Raw genomic sequence first — 22,203 nt, 5'->3', positions numbered from 1 at the left:
CTACACCCATGGGAATGGCCCTCCTCTCCATGGCAACGGGTGCACATTGATTTCGCTGGTCCATTCATGGACTCAATGTTCTTAATAGCAGTGGATGCTCATTCAAAGTGGTCTGAGGTGATAAAGATGTCTTCAACCACTACAGGGAAAACGATTGCAGTCCTACGGACCATATTTGCCAGAAACGGGTTGTCAGAGCAGATCTGCTCTGATAATGGACCACAGTTTGTGTCCGACGAGTTCCAAAAATTCATGAAAAGGAATGGGGTAAGGCATTACACATCCGCCCCGTATCATCCAGCCACCAATGGATTGGCTGAGAGGTTCGTACAAACCTTTAAGAAGGCGATAAAGGCCATGTGCGACGAGGAAATCCCACTACAGCATAAGATGGACAATTTCTTATTAGCCTACCGAAACGCGACACATGCAGTTACCAACCAGACCCCGGCCATGATGTTCTTTAACCAAAGGTTGAGATCTCGTCTGGACTTGCTCAGACCGAATGTGCGAAGAAATGTTGAGGACAAACAATTCCAGCACATCAACGAGAAGCCGACAAGGAGCTTCAATGTAGGGCAACCAGTCTTGGCCCAGGACTATCGAACAGAGAAGTGGCAACCCGGAACGATATGTACAAGGCAGGGGCAATTAATATATACAGTGGATGGCGGGGAGAACATTGTGAGACGCCACGTCGATCAGATCTTAGCATCACAGGAATGCGTCAACCCCATGTCTCGAGTACCTGGGGATGAACCCGACATACCGGTAGTATCTACTTCAGACCCAGTAGCAGTGGAACCCGATGAACTACCCGATGAAAGGGGGTCAGAATCGCCTCTGCACCAAGAACAAGAACCTCCGGAAAGGCGCTATCCCGAAAGGGTCAGGAAGCCGCCCCAAAGACTGAATCTATAAATGGGCTTTTGTTATTGAATGTACATGTAAAAATGTAATTGTTATTTGAATATTAAGCGGGTATTATTAATCTAAAAAGGGAGGAATTGTAGTGTGTGTGCTTTAAGTCAGAACTACTTTTTACAGCTCCTGTATACTGTAGTACCGGCAGTGACCACACCGGTATATAAGCTGTGCGCATGCCTCTGTACCCCAGTCTAGAGATGACCCTCCTCCAGTAAAGACCTGTTATTTGTCTATGTACAGCATCCGTGTAATTATTTATCCACTGAATCACGGATCTAACAGTACCCACAATCTTCTGACTCAGAGGCAAGTGTGCGACCAACTGAGTCCAACAGCTGATGGATAGAACATAAGAAATAGGAGCAGGAATGGGCCACTTGGCCCCTCGAGCCTGCTCCGCTAGATAGAAATGCCCTCTTCTTGTCCTGGTTGGGGAGGAGGGGAACTTAGTCAAGTATGTCTGGTGATGCACCATGGGTAATCATGCTCTTCCGGAATTTACTTGACTGCCTTAGGGAATCAGGAGCATCTTCCCAGAAATTATCTTCTTTTTGTCATCCTTGGGAGTTAGCACTACTAGTGGTTGGGGAGGGTAGTGCATGATGTTATCCTGTCTAATGAACAGCATGGGTATCACTTGTCTTTTCTCACCCTTCTCATATGTAAGTTGGTATATTTGCTTGAGTTCCCCTTTAACATATCTGTAGCATATTAGCCCACCTATGGACCAGATATTTAAAACTGTGACCAAAAGCGATAATTAAAATCAATTATAAATAACAACAGAAAATGCTGGAAAAACTCAGCAGGCCAGGCAACATCCGTGGAGAGAGAAACAGAGTTAACGTTTCAGGTCTAACCTTTTTTCAAAACTGTTTAAAATCAATTGTTGCTCCCTTTTGTAGCATTTTACTATTCTGGATGTTTGCTAATTTTGTCTACCAAAGTGTACAAGATAATGACAAAGGCCACTCAAAGTCCTGTCATCAGATAGCGACAGAACTGGAACAATCGGCATAACTGAACGGTACAAGTGAGGCTCGAAGGTGAGGTTGAACTGTACGTGAAAATAGGCTCCCAGAGCAGCAGTGGAGATGTTCTCGTATTTGTTAGCTGCAATGACAAAGTTTGTGTATTTAATATCCCTGCACCGTATTTCCCTTTTAGTTTTTTTTTCCACTAATGCTTTCCTTTACTGTAAATGATATCCTACAACATTGTGCTGTCATAACTCCTTGTCAGAAAACACCATCTGCACAGCACAATCATGGAAGCTTGCAACTCCACTGTGCAGAAGTACTTCGGTTTTAACTCTTGCAAACCTGGAATTAAAATAGGCACAGTTTAGAGATGGAGATATCAGGGCTAGGGAGACTTTATTTATTGCACATCCTTCATCGCTTCCAATATAGTTCTGCAGCTTGAAACGGTTTCTATCACAGTCTTTGTCACTGTAGCTAGAAGAAAGAGGAGCATCTCTGTGTCATTCTGAGAGTTTGTTTTCCCTGAACAGTGGAATGATGCTGACTGTTCAACATCACGGAACAACAACTTGCATTTATGTAGCGCCTTTAATGTAGTAAAACGTCCCAAGGCACTGCACAGGTGCGTCACCAAATACCGAGCCACGAAAGAAGATATTAGGACAGGCGACCAAAAACTTGGTCAAAGAGGTAGGTTTTAAGGGGCGTCTTAAAGGAGGAGAGTAAGGTAGAGAGGCGGAGAGGGTTAGGGAGCAAATTCTAGAGCCAAGGGCCCAGGTAGCCGAATGCACGGCCGCCAATGGTGGAGTGATTAAAATCGGGAATGCGCAAGTGGCCGGAATTGGAGGAGCGCAGAGATCTCAGAGGGTTGTAGGGCTGGAGGAAGTTACAGAGATAGGGAGGGGCGAGGTCATGGAGGGATTTGAAAACAAGGGTGAGAATTTTAAAAGCGAGGCGATGCCAGACCAGGAGCCAGTGTAGGTCAGCGAGCACAGGGGTGATGGGTGAATGGGATGTGGTGCGAGTTAGGACACGGGCAGCCGCGTTGTGGATGAATTCAAGCTTATGGAGGGTGGAAGTTGGGAGGCCGGCCAAATCTAGTGGTAATGGTCTTGGATGAGGGTTTCCGCAGCAGATGAGCTGAGGCAGGGAAAGAGATGGGTGATGTTATGGAGGTGGAAGTAGGCAGTCTTGGTATTGGAGTGGATATGTGGCCAGAAGCTCATCTCAGAGTGATGCGCCATCAATTACTCAAACGACTGAGGTTAAGCGAGTAACAACCAGGCTTTTATTAACTAAAGAATGAAGGTCTAGTCTCGAGTGGTCGACCCGTCCAGAATACTAAGGGACTGGGAGGTAGTCACTTATATACCTGGAATAGTGGGAGGAGTCAGCCGGGGCATGTCCAGACCTGTACCTAGTGGAATACACATACACGTACAGACAGGTATCACAGTGGTTTACCACATTCACCCCTTGTTTAAAAATGAGTCCGGCGGGGTGAAGTGTATTTAAAAGTTCGTGTATTGGAGCCTCTCCGGAGGTCTTGTCTGCCGCTGTGATCGACGTGGCGACGGCAGGGGTGGTGGAGCTTCCGGCGTCGCGTCCCGTGTAGGCTGGGGCACTGGAGTGTAGTCCTCGTGGGTGACGGTCCAAGGCGAGCCGGCTGCTGGGGTTGGATATCTGGTCGTGGGGGGGGTGGTAATGGGTAGTGGGTTACAGCGGTCCCCGAGGGTGTCGTGGGGGGGGTGGTAATGGGTAGTGGGTTACAGCGGTCCCCGAGGGTGCGAGGTCTCGTATGGAGACTGTGCCCTCCCGCCCGTCCGGGTACGCAATGTAAGCGTACTGGGGGTTGGCGTGGAGGAGGTCGACCCTCTCGACCAGGGGGTCCATTTTATTGGTCCTCACGTGTCTTCTCAGTAGTACCGGCCCTGGGGACGTCAGCCATGGCGGTAACGCTGTCCCAGATGTGGACTTCCTTGGGAAGACAAACATTTTCTCGTGAGGGGTGGCATTGGTGGCAGTGCAGAGCAGTGACCGAATCGAGTGGAGCGCATCGGGGAGCACCTCCTGCCAGCGGGAGGTCGGAAGGCCCCTAGACTTTAAGGCTAGTAGGGCGGCCTTCCAAACTGTTGCATTCTCTCTTTCCACCTGTCCGTTCCCCCGGGGGTTGTAACTGGTGGTCCTGCTTGTGGCTATACCCCTAGCGAGCAGGTACTGGCGGAGTTCGTCGCTCATAAACGATGAGCCCCGGTCGCTATGGATATAGCTGGGGAAACCGAACAGGGTGAAGAGGCTGTTCAGACATTTAATGACCGTGGCACTGGTCATGTCCGGGCAGGGGATAGCGAACGGGAAATGGGAGTACTCGTCAATGATGTTGAGGAAGTACACATTGCGGTCGGAGGAGGGGAGAGGCCCTTTACAATCGACGCTCAGGCGTTCGAAAGGGCGAGTGGCTTTTATCAGGTGGGCTCTGTCTGGTCTATAAAAGTGCGGTTTGCACTCAGCGCAGACTTGGCAGTTCTTGGTCATGGTCCTGACCTCCTCAATGGAGTAAGGCAGGTTGCGGGCCTTGATGAAGTGGAAGAACCTGGTGACCCCCGGGTGGCAGAGGTCATTGTGGAGGGCCCTCAGCCTATCGATCTGCGTGCTGGCGCAGGTGCCACGCGATAGGGCATCTGGGGGTTCATTGAGCTTCCCAGGCCGGTACAAGATCTCGTAATTGTAGGTGGAAAGTTCGATTCTCCACCTCAAGATCTTGTCATTTTTGATTTTGCCCCTCTGCTTGTTGTTGAACATAAAAGCAACTGAACGCTGGTCAGTGAGCAGGGTAAATCGTTTTCCGGCCAGGTAGTGCCTCCAATGACGCACAGCCTCCACAATAGCCTGGGCCTCCTTCTCGACCGCGGAGTGTCTGGTCTCCAGGCCCTGGAGGGTTCGTGAGAAGAATGCCACAGGTCTCCCCGCCTGATTAAGGGTGGCGGCCAGAGCGAAGTCGGACGCATCGCTTTCCACCTGGAAGGGGATGGATTCGTCCACTGCGTGCATGGTGGCTTTGGCAATGTCCTCCTTGATACGGTGGAAGGCCGAGCGGGCCTCTGCCATCAGGGGAAAAGAGGTGGATTTGATCAGCGGACAGGCTTTGTCTGCATAGTAGGGGACCCACTGGGCGTAGTAGGAAAAAAACCCTAGGCACCTCTTCAGAGCTTTTAGGCAGTGGGGCAGTGGGAGTTCCATAAGGGGACGCATCCGGTCCGGGTCGGGACCGATGACCCCGTGTTCCACAACACAGCCAAGGATGGCGAGGCGGTCTGTGCGGAATATGCACTTCTCCTTGTTATATGTCAGGTTCAGGAGTTGGGCGGTGCGGAGGAATTTCTCGAGGTTTGCGTCATGGTCCTGCAAGTCATGGCCGCAGATGGTCACATTGTCTAGGTAAGGGAAAGTGGCCTGCAGCGCGTTTTGATCGACCATCTGGTCCATCTCCCTTTGGAAGACGGAGACCCCGTTGGTAACGCCAAAGGGAACCCTAAGGAAGTGATAGAGGCGGCCGTTTGCCTCAAAGGCAGTATATTGGCAGTCTTCGGGGCGGATGGGGAGCTGGTGGTACGCTGATTTCAGGTCAATGGTCGAAAAGACGCGGTATTACGCGATCTGGTTGACCATGTCAGCTATGCGGGGGAGTGGGTAGGCGTCCAGCAGGGTGTAGCGGTTTATTGTTTGGCTGTAGTCGATGACCAGGCGTTGTTTCTCGCCGGTCTTAACGACCACAACCTGGGCTCGCCAGGGGCTGGAGCTGCCCTCAATAATCCCCTCCTTCAGGAGCCGCTCCACTTCGGTTTTGATGAAAACCCTGTCCCCGGCACTGTATCGCCTGCTCTTTGTGGCGATGGGCTTACAGTCGGGGGTGAGGTTAGCAAACAGTGGGGGGGGTGGGACTCTGAGTGTGGAGAGGTTGCATCTGGTGCGCGGCGGGCAATTTGTAGGCTGCTGGCTGCGGACTGTGAGTGGGGGGAGGGGGCCACCGTACGCCATCGTAACGCTTTTGAGGTGGCACTGGAAATCCAACCCCAGTAGAACGGCAGCGCAAAGTTGGGGCAGGACCAGCAGTTTAAAATTATTGAACACAGTCCCGTCTACTACTAGTGTCACCACGCAGTAGCCGCCAATGTCCGCTGACTGGGACTCGGCGGCCATAGAAATCCGCTGGTGCGCAGGCAGGACTGGGAGAGAGCAACGCCGCACCGTGTCGGGGTGGATGAAGCTCTCTGTGCTCCCGGAGTCAAAAAGGCAGTTTATTGCATGGCCGTTTACCTTAACGTCCATTTTGGACCGAGCCAGTTGGTGCGGTCTCGTTTGGTCCAGCGTAACAGAGGCCAGCGTAGGGGTCGGTGTGTCACTGCGGGTATCAGATGGGGGGGGGGTTGGCGGCCTGCTGCGTCCCGGCTGGTGTCCAAGATGGCGGCGTCCATGATTCCCATGTGGCTGGAGTCGTCCAAGATGGCTGCTGCTGCGGTGGTTCGCACATGGCTGGGGAGGCCCAAGATGGCAGCCCGCACGGCCCACACGCGGCGCTGCTGGCGTTCGGGGTGGCTTTGGCCTTGCAGACGCTAGCGTAGTGTCCCTTTTTCCCGCAGCCCGAGCAGGTCGCATTCTTCGCCGGGCAGCGCGCTCTGGGGTGTTTGGCCTGGCCACAGAAGTAGCATTTCTGGCCTTGGGATACTGCTGTCTGGCTTTGGGACACTGCTGCGGTGGTTGGGCCGTTGTTGGGCTGTGGCTGGGGTGGCACGGTGCTATGGGGCTGTCCTACCGTGTCCCAGGTTGTCGTTCCCCGCGGCGTCCACGGTGCAGAGGAGTAGGCATCCATGCCCCGGTAGGCTGCGTCCAGCGTTAGTGCGATTTCGGGGGCTTTGTCGAGGGTGAGGTCACTCTGCTCCAGCAGTCGCTGTCGGGTGTAGTTGGACCTGTGGCCCGCTACGAAGGCATCCCGGATCAGTTCCTCCGTGTACTTAGTGGGCGTTACCGCCTTACACCCACAGGCCCGGCCAAGCACGGACAGTGCTTGGAGGTATTCCTCAGTCGATTCCCCAGGTTGTTGCTTGCGACTCCCCAGGAGGTGTCTGGCGTAAACTTCATTCACAGGGCGCGTGTACTGGGTCTTGAGGAGCTGGAGGGCGGCCGTGTACGAGGTCGCGTCCCAGATGACTGAGTACACTCGGTGGTTCACCTTGGAGATCAGGACAGACAGTTTGTCCGCATCCGTTGCGACTGCAGTGGAGGCAGTCAGGAATGTCTCGAAGCACGTGAGCCAGTGAGCAAACTTGGTGGAAGCGTCCGCTTCCCGACTGTCCAGGTCCAGGCATGCTGGTGTGAGGATCTTCTCCATTATAAAAAATTTAGTTAATAAAATTGATGCGCCATCAATTACTCAAAAGACTGAGGTTAAGCGAGTAACAACCAGGCTTTTATTAACTAAAGAATGAAGGTCTAGTCTCGAGTGGTCGACCCGTCCAGAATACTAAGGGACTGGGAGGTAGTCACTTATATACCTGGAATAGTGGGAGGAGTCAGCCGAGGGATGTCCAGACCTGTACCTAGTGGAATACACATACACGCACAGACAGGTATAACAGTGGTTCACCACACAGAGTCAAGTGCGAATGCTCTGGTTTAGCCTCAGACTGGATGTCGGGCAAGCAACATGGAAGTGTGTACAAAGATTATTTTTCTGTAACTTGGTACTGAGCATCATGTGGGTTTAAAGAAATATGGAGGATTCATTCATTGTGTACATGGGAAAAAGAATAAGCTCGTTTCTTTTTTTGCTCCAGCCTCGATACCTCCCTTCACCTCATAAATAACTTAGGAGTGTATAGGAATGGAAAAGACCATGCATTTGGGGAGGGTGGGAGATTTGTAGAGTAGGTCAGGTGATGAGCACGGTGGCATAGTGGTTAGCACTGTTGCCTCACAGCGCCAGGGACCCGGGTTCGAATCCAGCCTCGGGCGACTGTCTGTGTGGAGTTTGCACATTCTCCCCGTGTTTGCGTGGGTTTACTCCGGGTGCTCCGGTTTCCTCCCACGGTCCAAAGATGTGCGGGTTAGGTTGATTGGCTATGATAAATTGACCCTTAGTGTTAGGGGGATTAAATACGTGGGGTTACGGGGATCGGGTGGGATATGTGTCGGTGCAGGCTCGATGGGCCGAAATGGCCTCTATCTGCACTGTGTGGTTTCTGTGATTTCTGTGATCTATGTGTCATGGGTGATCAAGATCACCTGGAGGTTACTTGATTGCCCCAATTTTTTCCTGAAATTGGTCACAATTGTTTTCTTTTGCTTCTCCCGGATTTAGCATTGCAAGTGGTGCTCATCCAACTCTTCCTTGAATATGCTGATGCAATCAGCACCCACTGCCTCCCTTGGCAGTTCATTGGATACATTCCCCACCCTCTGCGTACAGTACTTCACCCTTCCTCTTCTGTGTTTGAGGCTGTGCTTTCTCAAAGAATCTATGACTATGTTGATGTTTACCGTTTTTATACCCTAAGGATCTTGAATACTTCAATCATATCACGTCTCAGAACATAGGTGCCTAATGTCACAACAAAAGTGAAACAAGAACAAGTGAGTGAAAATCAACATTAAGCCAAAAATGTTGTTTGCTCCTATTTCCCGCCCCCATCTCGCTATCCTGAAGCCATTGACCTCTTGCTCAGGCATGATTCCATTGCTGCTGGCCAGCCCCTGGTACCTCATCCAAATGAACATTCTTCATACATCATCGCCGATGGTGAGTGTCAGTTGACTATAAACTATAGAGTGGATAGGAAGGACCTATTTCTCTTGGCAGAAAGCTCAATAACCAGGGGCATAGATTTAAGGTAATTGGTAGAAGGATTAGAGGGGAGTTAAGGATAAATTCTTTTACCCAGAGGGCGGTGGAGGCACAAACCCTAATCACATTTAAAAAGTAATTGGATATGCACTTGAAGTGCCGTAATCTACAGGGCTACGAACCAAGAGCTGGAAAGAGGGATTAAGCTGGATAGCTCTTTTTCGGCCGGCACTGACACAATGGGCCGAATGGCCTCCTTCTGTGCTGTAAATTTCTATGATTCTATGGAGGGCATCAAAGCCAAATCCAATCTGATCCTCCCCAATGTCCAACGCAAACACAGTTCCACATTGTCGCTGGATGAAATCTAGAGAGGGAACCCTGCTGATTTTCCCCTCCCTAACCCAGTTGGCACTGAAGAAGGGGAAAATCAGCTTACTCAGCACAAACTGACAATGGAACCTGGGATTTTCCTGTATGGCTCAGCTACTCACTGGGTAAAGTTGCTGGGTCAGCAAAGGAGCTGGCTCTTATTTCTTTACTGAATAACATTAACCGGGTAGATATTTTGCAATTGAATAACGAAGGTTCATGTTGACAAACTTAAAGCACGCTGAGGGTAATTTTAACTTTGGGCGATCGTGTAAAATGGGCAATGTTGAATTAGCCGTCCATTGCATGCCCCTCCTGATTTTCCCTACTATTGACTTCAATGGAAAGGAACATGGGGCGTGGTGTATGATAGCCGGCTAATTCGACATCGCCCACTTTAAACCATCGCCTAAAGTTCAAATGACTCCCTCTATTTCTGTCACTCACATTGTTTAATTACAACATTTGGATCAGAGGACAGATTTCAAATGCAGTTTCTGAATGTATTACTGATACTATTTCTGTGAAAACCCAATTGGGGGGATAAAAAGATCCATTTGATGCCATCATATGGGAAAGTGTTTTCTTGTATGTTTACTTACTAAAGTTATAATGAAAAACAGATGTACCATTTATTGTGGAAACAATTCATATACAGGAAATAAACAAAACATTGCAATGTTTAACCTGGGCTTTATTTTACTCTTGAGAACGGCTAAGATTTGTGTCAAGGTTAATCCCACGTACAATGTGCACATATTACAGAATGTGATGAGACATGCGCCACATAGAAAGAAAGACTTGCATTTATATAGCGCCTTTCATGACCACCGGACATCCCAAAGCACTTTACAGCCAATAAGGTACTTTTTGAAGTGTAGTCAAAGTTGTAATGTAGGAAACGCAGCAGCCAATTTGCGCACAGCAAGCTCCCACAAGCAGCAATGTGATATTGACCAGATAATCTGTTTTAATTATGCTGATTGAGGGATAAATATTGGCCAGGACACCAGGGAGAACTCCCCTGCTCTTCTTCAAAATAGCGCCATGGGATCGTTTACATCCACCTGAGTGAGTAGACAGGGCCTGGTTTAACATCTTGTCTGAAAAACAGCACCTCCGACAGTGCAGCACTCCCTCAGCACTGCACTGGAGTGTCAGCCTAGATTTTTGTGCTTAAGTCTCTGAAGCGGGATGTGAACTCACAACCTTCTGACTCAGAGACAAGAGTGCTACCCACTGAGCCACAGCTGACACACATGCTTAAAATGTCTTAAAGAAAGATTTTTTTTAGAACAGGTGAGAAGGGCGATGGTCAACCTGAATGAATTAAAACTCAAATTTTATTATTTTACTTGTTTTATTTTATTGAACAATAAAATGATATGCTGCTTATACAGACAGTACACACCATCAGTTCAGAAGTACATGTAATTACCCTTTAAAATATTAAATGACATTTTTTTTCCACGTCCAAAGAATAGCGCACAAGCACTGGAACCCTCTTTGTTTGTAGCTAACCCTTTGATTCAATCATTCCAGAACTTACATCAAAGGCTGCAGCAGAACATCAAGGACACTGTGCTGATTTTGTTATTGTACAGTTGACGCGTAGCTTTGATTAACCCTACCCCCTCGACACAGAGATTTCATTAACCCCCCCCACAAAAACATTTCTAGATTGCTGTTTTGTACACTGTAATAGCTAAAAATAGCAGGCAGGAATCCAAAACCACAGCATCTGCTATGATCACGTGAACCCATCCAGATGTTTAATCCCAGATGTTCGCATACTCACCTGTATGCTGAGGACCTTGCCCACCCTCAGATGCAGGCCTGACCCCCTAACCCCCATCCGTATGCCAATGAACTCAAAGGTTGGCACTAATCTCTAGTATTGATTGGCTATCTTTAGGGCAAGAGCTGTAAATTCTCATCTCAGATCTGAGTCGATTTGTTATCAAATCACCCATCGACTGACTGATTCATTGCCATTCAGTGGTGCTGATTTATATGCAGAATCTTAAACAGATGCAGTATGTGATACATATTTATGGTGAGTGCTGTTGGGAAGATTTATTACTGATTCTTTCATCAGGGGTGTGCATGAGTAAAGCGATGATGGCTTGTATTTCCTCTCAGCTGTCAATACCAAACTCATTAAAAGAGGTGTGACTATTAATATACATTGTAATACTGACAGACACTAATTTATAATACTGTGGCCTGCTGTAGATTCTTGACGTGGAGATGTTTTGGGTTCCTCTTTCTTAAATTGCTGCTAAATGGTGCTTCTAATCCAGGTGATCAGTATTTAGAGACTCTGAGGGATATTGGTTTATAGAGAATAACAATTGCTGTAAGGGATTAAATTATGTTATGCATCCTTTCAACTTTTTATGGATTTTTTTTTTTACTGAGCGTTCTCAGGAAGTACCATATAAGTTTCTTCATGACTAAAGTCCCATGATGATCCTGGATCGCTTTGGGGCCAATCTGCATAATAACACGTGCATACGGGACCCACAAGAGCAAAAAGGACTTCATGCGTCTGGAGATACTCAGCAGGCCAGGCAGCATCTGTGGAGGGAGAAACAGAGTTAAGGTTTCAGGTCGATGACTTTTCGACAGATTTCCAGCATCCGCAGTATTTCGCTTTTGACGTCGTACATCTTTTAGTTTGTGCAGCACATGCAAGAGTTTCCCCTTGGTAGATTTGTGGGAACTGGCCTACATTATATTGTCTATAAGGTAGGACTCTCCAGGTAATGAAGACTAATGGGTTGTGACACCCAAGATGCGCCATCACAATGATAAGTACTAATTGATACATTCTGACAAAAAGCAGATTAAAAGATACACATTTTTTTGAAATGGAAGTACTGGGTGATAGAAGTTCTTGTATATATTATAGAATATTCGCAGATAGATTAACCAAAATAAGGAATCTGATTGACCAAGACAATGGACATTAATATGCATTAAAGTTTCCTATTCTTCGGTCAGAAGCCATACTGCACAAATTTTTATTTGAAATTTAAATCAATTAAGTCCCATCTATCTATTTAAGCCTATAATAAATGTTCCATCATATTTAATGTTGTAATGGGGAACCAGATCTGATTAAAACACGAGGTGCAACTCTCTGCCCACCAGTTCAACATAAAACATGCTGAAAGATTATAGGTATAATTATTATCCATTTCTTTCCATTGACCTTCTGGATTCCAGCCTGAATCACGAAATAGGTAAAACAGGATTAAATCCCTGTATTTGAATTGTCCCTTTCATGACATAACTCACTCCCTCCATTTCATTACTGTCAACTTTTCTCCGTTGTTTTTTTTATTTTTCTACTCAAACACTTGTTTAGGCCACCTGGGTGCCATAACATATTTTTTTTTGCTGTTAAGATATATGGTTAAGAGATGAAGTGAGTGAGTGAGTGGAAGGAGGGCAAGGGACAGGGGAGATGGTAAAATGAGTTGTAAAGGGATATTTGCTTTTATTGAAATACATACTGGGTCAGCCAACGGACATTGAAGGTGTAAAATGCTTGAGATCAGTAGTGGCCAAGCTTGGGTTTCATGAGCTGCATATGGCCCACAGACCATAGCTTGGACAAGCCACATCTAGGCTATTCTGCCCCAAGAGGATAGCACTGAAGCAGGGGAACAAATTCAGAAACAAGTTAAAGAAACAAAAGAGAATGAGTTCACTGGAAATAGGATAAAACAGCAATAAATCCGCTCTAAATCTACGGTGGCTTCATTTACGTGCAATTCTCAGCTGGCAACAGTATCCAAGGCAATACTGGTCTAAAGAAAACAAAAATAATTAAAGCAAAATACATATGATAATAATGGATAACATTCAGTGAATGACTGGGCAGGAATCCAATTGAGTGACTCAAATTATAGCATATACTAGGAAACAAAGATTGAGAAATTTATGTTTCTAATCTGAACCTAATACTGCAGTACTTAAATAACAGTTATAACATAAGGTCAGGAGATTTTATTTTTCTCACTATTGCGGTGCCCTATTGCTTGTAGATGTTGTATGGCACAGGGCCCGAAGCACTATCACAGTTACTATGGAGGAACTGCAACATAGGATGTGAAAGTCTCCTAAATCTGTAAAGCAGGAGACACAAGGGTTATTTTTAACAGTGAATTACAGGAACTCTCACTACCTTGTGCATATTATAATATAGGACTGCGATTTTTGTAATCACTTAGACTTACAGATTTAATTCTTCATTAACTTAACCAAACGAGCAAAAAAGTAAAAATATCACTGTGCATAGATCAGTAAAATACTTTATAATTAGATAATATTGTAATACTATCCCCTTCTTAACATTATTTTCTATTATAGGGAACATCTCCTCAGTGTGCTATTTTCAGCAAAACTATAAACATGCTTGTGAAGAATACATTTATCATTTCTCTACAGATAACATACAACTCCCCCCCCCACCCCCGCGTAACCTCAATGATATAGTAGTTTTGAATCTGAAACATAAACACCACCATAAAGCTTAGGAAGTTCATTATAGAACACTTAACTCTTTAATCATCGCTGATGATGTTTATATAATTAGACAAAGGCTTTGTAAGATTAAAAAGTGCTCCAATATACCAGTATAGTGTGATTGATGCACATTTTAAGATTTAACTGGGCTAGCAATTCGGTGCCTTAGCGCCTCCCATTATCACCTCCAGGGGGCGATAATGGGGCGCTAAGGTCTTAGCGCCTGGGCGTGGCGATGTTACCGCCGCCCGCGAAATTCACCTGCTGGCTTGCAGCGTCAGTAACCCCTATCGCCACGCCCACTTGTGGCCGGAGATCGTGACGACATCCGGCCACGCATCGCTCTGGTAGCGCCCGGACCCGAAATTCATTTCCGCCCCCTGAAGCATCGCCGGGCGACAACAATGCCAGTTTCAGGGGACGTGCATCGGGTGACTGGATGCTTCGGGGGCGTTGTTTAAAGGCGAGGCGGCCAAGGGTAGTGAAAAAAAACGTACCTTTTTTGATCCGTTTTTTTTCGTGGGTTCTTGCTCGCGATCGATCAGCCTGGCACTCTGAGTGAGGGCCGGGCTGATCGCACGGGTTCGCTGCTCCCTTGGTGGTCCAGGTAGGTGCCCTTTCTTTTGCAGAGCCTGCAGCGATGGCCCTTCCCTTTAAGGTAGGAAGGAGTTTTCCAACGAGGCAGTGCTGCACGGCAATGTGCAGCGCTGCAGAACTCACCACCCTGCCTGCAGCCGATCGCACGTCAAGAGGGAAGTGGAGCGCTTGATTTAGCACTCCAGCGCCCTCTTGGAGCGAGAAAACCAATTTTTTTTTAAGTTAGAAAAGCATAGCGCCTGCCGTTAATTTTCTAAACTTTTAAAATGGGGCGATACCCAATTTCACCCCCAACCTTTCTCTTTTAAATTCAAATCATCAGCAGCAATAAAACTATGAGAAAAAAACAAAGCAGAACCTTTGTGAGGCCGTGAGGACCTTGTGAGGCCCTGAGGTCCTTGTGAGGCCCTGAGGGCCTTGTGAAGCCCTGAGGACCTGGTGGGGCCCTGAGGACCTTGTGAGACCGTGAGGACCTGGTGGGGCCCTGAGGACCTGGTGAGCCCCTGAGGACCTGGTGAGCCCCTGAGGACCTGGTGAGGCTCTGAGGACTTTGTGAGGCTGCACACACCTGCACCTATCAAGCAGCCTGGCATTGAGCTTTAACAGATGTCCTATCACAGGAAAGTCCATCATCTTCAAATCTGTGCCAACACATCATCCCCCTCAGTTCCTGGTCATCCTCTAGGACTGCTATCTCACAGTTCAACCATAAGACTCTCCAGGCAACTGTGTGGAAGGGGCCATACATTATAGGTGTCTTAACCAACAGAGTGTGTCTAATGAAAACATCAATCAATTATGCATATTTTCTGTAAAACCCAACCTGCAGTGGAAAAAAAAGCTGCCTTCGAAAAATAAATGGTGAGATGAGTGGTTTATTCTATAACAGCATTTAATTTGGTTGAGAGATTAAGCTGTACGTGTGAAGATTCTCCAGCACTCCAACATTTAAAGGGTGAAACTCCTACTTTAAGGAAAAAAACAATATACCTGTTTTTCTCCATAATTAATGAGCCGCTAATGAAATCTCTTTCTCAGAAATTGCATATTTCAAAGCCGTATGCATTCGTTAGTGGGCGGTTAATTACAGATTGTCCTATTTTTCATTTTATAAAAAAAGGACTTTCACTCTTTGTTGGTGGGATTGCACGGCCGGAGCCTGTTTTATTCACACAGGGGTGCGTGGTTTCTAACCAAGCTGACCTGAAGTGGAAATTTCATGTTGTGACATGAAGGCAGAGTTTTATGTGGGACATCAGCCAGATCATTTACAAAGTGCTGTACAGTTGACATAACATCCAGAAATTATTAACTGTGTTGGAGAACGGGGGGGACGTTAGATAAAAAGCTTCCAAAACGCAGATCAACGCGGACTGCCAGTGCTTCCAGCCTCCTCTGCTCGTGCCCTAGAAATCACATTCAGCGAGCCTCGCTTCCTGGGAAAAAAAACTAGAGAGTTCTTTTCTTTCTAATTAATTTTGTGAGAAATAAAGCTGATCCATTGATTTTTTTTTTTAAACTTGTTGTCCCTAATCAAGGAAGCTGCGGATTTCATCATGTTATTTGAACTTAATTACATTCTGTACATAAAAACTGGCGGAGATTTGGGGAATTTGCTTCAGAAGTCGTGTTACCTGTACAAAAGATTACACTAAAGTGCTCAGACTAATTACTGAAACAATGGCAGTGACATGATTTACAACTACCTTACCATATGAAAAATAATTTTCTACTTTTCAGCTTAATTAGATAATGCAATTGTTGACGGTTAATATGTTTGTGCTTCCTTTATTAACTTCCTAAACAAAAGAAGTGGGGACAATTAATTTCTGTGTCTAATAGGGAATGACACACATTGAAGAGTAAAAATGGCCATTGAACATATTGTCCAGATGCTAGTTTTAGTGCGAGCACATAAAATATCTACTTTCAGGCCACTTCGAACTAGCAATTTTAATGCATGAAACATGACAAGAAAGGGTGATTGAGAGAGTTTTCTAAGTATGTTGAAAATATCCCTTTAACTTTTACAATAATATGACAATTCAGTAGAATCTGTCTCTCTTTTAAGATCACAAGAATTGTAGGTATTTATGATTGATTAACTGTCACAAACAAAACCCCACTCTTATTTCTGCTTCCTTTTGCAGCTATTCACCATGGTGCCATTTTCTTCTAGCGATCTGACCTTGAATATCTCTTTGCTTTTGAAGAGAAATCTGCAAAATTAGGGGTCAGAAATATAAGATAGTTACTAATAAATCCAATGAAGAATTCAGGAGAAACTTCTTTACTGAAGAGAGTGGTTAGAATGTGAAACATGGAGTAGTTGAGGTGAACAGCATAGATGCTTTTAAAGGGGATCTAGATAAGTAAATGAGGGAGAAAGGAATAAAAGGATATGCAGTTGGGATAAATAAAGTAGGTTGGGAGGAGGCTCGTGTGGAGCATAAACACCGGCACAGACCATTTGGACCAATTGGCCTGTTTCTGTGCTGTAAATTCTATGTAATTTTATGCTTCTTGAAACTACCGTTACACAAAGGGTACAATCAAAATGTCAATATTTTGCTTACAACAGAACAGTTCCATTGAAATTTCCTCTCTAGAATTTGTTAAGACTCACCCAACATGTTGATCAAAATGTCAACCCTTTGTCAGAATTTGAACCTATAAGCGACACATAGGGGGCGATTTTCTGACGTCGGAGGAGACAGGTTTGGAGGCAGGAAAGGCGGGAAAATCAGATTCAAAGATGTCGGATTCAGAACCCACCTCCAACCCGCCTCCATGGGATTTTGCCGGTGCCGGTTTTGGAGGTCGAGAAATGCTCCCGCCTCCAGCTGGCCATTGCGCTATTTAACATCCTTAAATGCTCGGTAAGGGCCTCTCTAAGCCTATTTTGAGAGGCCCTCGTGATTTTTCCAGCTTTTCGGTGTGATCCACGCACCTCCTAAACCACGCCAGGTAAACCTGGCGGGTTGACTCGTGGGTGGCCTCCTTACTGCTGCAGGTCTAACAAGACATCGTTTATTGCAGCAAGGATTATTTGCAGGTGCCAGACCTTGGCTTTAAAAGGTCTCTTGAGCACTTTTAGAAGGCCTTCCGAAGTCGGAGCTGCTGCAGCTTGACTCCATCAACTGTGGGACCTCCTTGGAAGACCCTCTCCCCGCTTGCAATGAGCGCTTCCCCAAAGGAGGCACCCACAAACAGCATGGGAACCATTCGTTTTCTTTCTGCATGGACCTCAGATGAGGATGAGGAGGATCTGGAGAAGGAGGAGGAGGAGGAGGAGGAGGTCAGAGCCCAGGATGCAAGGGATGAACTTATCATGGCCAGATTTGCATAGGTTGCCCAAGTTGGCACATGTCCTTTGCTCCATCCTCGGACATCATTGACAATGGACTCTCTGGCCTCCTTTCACTCAGGCCACCAACCTGACAGCGCAAGTGTGGCGGTGCCTGCAATGTGGAGCTGCCTAAGGTGAAAGAAGAGATGGCATAACGCCAACATTTTGGCTTCAAATAATTTTAATGCTTTCCAACAGGGCTGGCATTTTATCAATACACAGAAACAGTCTCCCAATCTGCACACAGATCTGGAGGTTATATCCCTTGCCAGCTGTACCCACACAGCCTTGGTTTCTTTGGCAGGTCTCTTCCTCTGAGATGAGTGGAAGAGCACCTCCATGCTAGCTGTCACCCCCTCCAACAACACTTGCAGCGCCTCATCCGAGAGCCTCGGTTAGGCCCTTGCCTTGGAATTGGACATAGTGGTTTCTCAAAAGATGTTAGAGGTGGTGCAGGAGACGCAGAAATGCTGTGGAGTGAGCCAAGGGAGCAAGAAGCCATAAAATCAGACTGGAAAAGTGCTGTCAACAGAGGTGAGTCTCAGTCCCAAAACACTAATTGAGCAAGGGCATCCCACACCTCTGAAATCAAGTGGCCAATCATGGGAAAATCGCAAATTTTTGAAACCTGTCAGTGGAGACGGGTTTCAAACCCACCCAAACTGAAACCCGCCTCCATCTTGCCTCCAGTGGGAAAATCGCTCCCGTACTATACAAGGAGTATTTCTGCCACCATCTTCCTGCTCTGATTAACTGCTGCGATTACGAGTCTGATTAATGTTTACTTTTATTGATACAGTATCATGTTTGCACATAACTTCTAATCTTCTTTGCATTAGTACAAAAATGTTGCAGTTTTATGTTTTACAGTGTAATCTGTATTTGTAGCTCTTTGCTCAGGATCCTGTGTACATCGCCAATGCAGTGGAGCCATTTCATGTAGCCCATCTCCAACCAAAACCAAAATGGTTTAACTTGAATTATTGACCTGTGAAGCACTGATTTATGCAAAAGATACCAACTGCTGATGCTGGGAATAAAAAAAGCCAATTTTCAGAAAGTATCTGGCATGATCCTGACTTGTATTTGCATTGCATATTTTTGATATAAGTCAACAATACCATTGTTATTTTTGTGCCAGTATCATAGGTTTCACAAAAAACATTAATTTATTTGTAACATTTGCACCGTTAGTGTTGTCACCAGCAGCACCAGGCGCTTCTGGTCAGAAGGTAGCAGAAGCAACAATTAACTGACCTGGAAATCAATGCAAAATCCAGTTATTGACTGCCATATTCTTTTTTGATAAAGAAAAAAAATGAAACGGAACCAGTCCACAAAGCAACATTTGCAGGGCACAATACTGCGGAATTGCAAATACGTTTTTAAACAGAGCAATTTTTCCACAATTATACCTTCTGACGGGAGATCTGCACAAGTACCTTGTTGGATCAAAACTTCTAGCACAGCTGAAAATAGACAAACCTCGACAAATGTCTCTTGTGGTGGGTAGAGTGAAAGACACTTGTGATCAGAACAGGTTTTAAAAATCAAACCCTCCCATCCTTAAGGCCTTTGCACCCATGGTTTATGTACCTCCTGTTGTCACTTAGTGATTGTTTATACTTCTCCATTTCCCTACTATCTCCAGGCATTTCCTATTATTTTCTTTTGTGCTCACTCATTGGGAGAGTTCCATGCACAAGATCCTATCACTGATGTGGCATTGTCAACTCTGGCACATATAAGGCCTTTTTTCCCGAATCCAGCTCAAGGTTGTGTTGTTCCATCATTTTGTTTCTTCGCTGAACACCTTTGCACTTGAAAAATGTTTTTTTCCCCCCCCGGCGTCCACTGAATTTGTTCTGCTCTTAAACAACCTGAAACAAGCACAATGCTTATTGTAACAAGAAGAAACAGATACATGATGGAAACATTCTGCCACACTTGAAGTGGTAAAAATGGGCCACTTCAAGTAGGAGACGCATCATAGTCGCGAAAAAAGTTTGGCAATTTTTTCTGTTTTGTTGGACACATAAAGGGGGTCAATGAAAATGACACGCGCTTCTTCTGACTCTTTGTTCTTTAATAGTGCTCATAGAATAAGGTCAATTCATAATCAGGGTTATACTGTAACATAATTTTAATATAGGCCTGCAAATTACATTGTGCAATTATAGAGCACAAACACGGTTTGTCCTATATTTAAACTCATGTTGACCTCAAATCACAGCACAGAAGGAGGTCATTCTACATGGCACAAGGAGTGTGATGGAATACTCTCCACTTGCCTGGATGAGTGCAGCTGCAACAACACTCAAGAAGCTCGACACCATCCAGGACAAAGCAGCCCGTTTGATTGGCACCCCATCCAGCACCTTAAACATTCACTCCCTCCACCACTGGCGCACTGTGGCTGCAGTGTGTACCAGCTACAAGATGCACTGCGGCAACTCGCCAAGGCTTCTTCGGCAGCACCTCCCAAACCCGTAACCACAACCACCTAGAAGGACAAGGGCAGCAGACGCATGGGAATACCCCCACCTCCAAGTTCCCCTCCAAGTCACACACCAACCTGACTTGGAAGTATATCACCGATCCTTCATCGTCACTGGATCAAAACCCTGGAACTCCCTCCCTAACAGCACTGTGGGAGTACCATCACCACACGGACTGCAGTAGTTCAAGAAGGCGGCTCACCACCACCTTCTCAAGGGCAACTCGGGATGGGCTATAAATGCTGGCCTTGCCAGCGACGCCCACATCCCATAAGCAAATAATTTAAAAAAAATAATAATTCAGCCCATCCTGCCTGTGCCGGCTCCCTGAGTTACCTACTTATTCCCATTCCTCATACTCTTTCAAATTTTTCTTCATTCATCCATTTCCGCTTTAAAAGCTATTATGGATCTGTTTCCATTATTGCTTCTGGTAGGATAATCTATGTTGTTAAAAACTCTCTGTGTGGAAAAAAAATCTCCAAACCACTTCATTCGTTCAATTTGGTGATGATCTTAAATTTATGCCCTTTAGTTCCCGACTCACTGACCCATGAAAATAGTTTTTCTCTATTTACCCTATCAAAACCCTTCATAAGTTTGAACGTCTCTGTCAGATTTCCTGATAACCTTCTCTGTTCTGATGAAAGAGCCAAGTTTCACTAGTCTCTTCTTTCCTGGTAATTTTAAATGGGTCAAACCTCCGCCAAAATAGTGGAAAAAGGAACTTTGTGGAAACACCTTAAGCACACATATGCTTTTACCTCGCAGCGTAATTTCCAAATTTGAACTTTTTGGTAAAAGGGAGGCTGACCCCAGCATTTTGGTTGAACTTGCACTACCCGACCTGTTGTTGAACGTCACAGTCAGATGTTTGTTGGCCTCAGTTGCTTCAGGTGGACTATCAGGATATAACTTCAAGAGCAGCCATTTGGTTTTTTGGTCCAGTGCCACAAAGTGCTGTTACAAAGACCTGCTGCAAAGTGCTGCAAACACTGGCCGCGGGTTGCGGCAGTTCTCACCAGTCCACTGGGCAGGGAGCCGCATTGGAGGCGAGGCGCTCGGCATCTTTGCTCGGCTCACCCCAATTCAACTGCATCCCCCAACCCCCCCTGCCCCACCCCACTCCTTTCTGGGTGATCGTGGGGCAGCGCTGACAGGACTGATGAAGAAGTCTACAGGCCAGGGCGACCCGCCCTCCGTCTGCCGGATGAAGTGTGGCAGCAAGCAAACTGAAAGGCAAAAGAATAAGAAGGAAAGTATAAAAAGAAGGAAACAGTCCGACTGTCTCCATCACAATTCTCCCTCACCCTAACTATACTAATACACATGCTTTACACTTTTTTAGATTCTAATTGTTTCGATTTCCCTTCTAAATAACGCATAAAGCTTGTAAAATACACATCAGGGGTTCTTTTTACATATTTCAAATCAATTATTTACTTCTCAGATTTAAACCAGGTTCTTATAGGAAACTTCTAAGGAACAATAACTTACTTTTAATATAGATTTTTCATAGGACATCCAATTCTGTGACAAAAAGGATAAACACTTGTACGGTATCAACTGCATTCAACTTTCTTTTACCCTCCGCGCAATGAAAGCAAACCCACCCCCTCACCACCACGCACACCCACCCCCCCCCCCTCTCTCGACCACAGCTCTTGTTCAAATCAAAACTGTGAACAATAGATTGACATCAATGTGTTCTATCTGGTGCATCTAATGAGATAAAGAGGGCAGATCAGCTCCACTGGTTAGTCATTCAAACGCAGGAGGAAGAAGTGAGGGGAAAAAAAACAATGTTTTTTTTCAATATCAGAGTAAGTGATGTGTATCACAGCCTCCCTGTGAAGGCTGAAGGGAGCCTTCAAACTGCTGAATATTGTTTCTTAACACAGCCCATCCTGTGCTATTATGCCCGCTGACAGCTGATTGGGAGAAGCCTCCTCACTTTCTTAGAATGTGCAGCCAACCATTCCATTAACCCTCGAGGTTCCACATGAAATCCCCCCTTTAGATAAATTCATACTCAACAAATGTGATTAGCTTTACAGCCCTACTGCTTCTAATGTATAAAAGCAGGACATCCATGATCAA

The 22,203-nt window shown here is 46.0% G+C and overlaps 1 long non-coding RNA gene across 1 annotated transcript; it reads right to left on the bottom strand.

The window, feature by feature from the left end:
• Positions 1–10,464: 10,464 nt before the first annotated feature.
• LOC147100107 (uncharacterized) lies at positions 10,465–21,691 on the bottom strand. The gene is made up of 2 exons (XR_015073834.1): positions 20,868–21,691; positions 10,465–13,259 (listed from the first exon to the last, which is right to left on the bottom strand). It is a non-coding gene; the product is annotated as an uncharacterized LOC147100107 (long non-coding RNA).
• Between the last annotated feature and the right edge of the window lie 512 nt (positions 21,692–22,203).

This window comes from Somniosus microcephalus, chromosome 27, assembly GCF_052327205.1.
Source record: "Somniosus microcephalus isolate GS21.2 chromosome 27, FLI_Smic_1.0, whole genome shotgun sequence".
NCBI lineage: Eukaryota > Metazoa > Chordata > Chondrichthyes > Squaliformes > Somniosidae > Somniosus > Somniosus microcephalus.
This window is presented reverse-complemented; position numbering and strand designations above follow the sequence as displayed.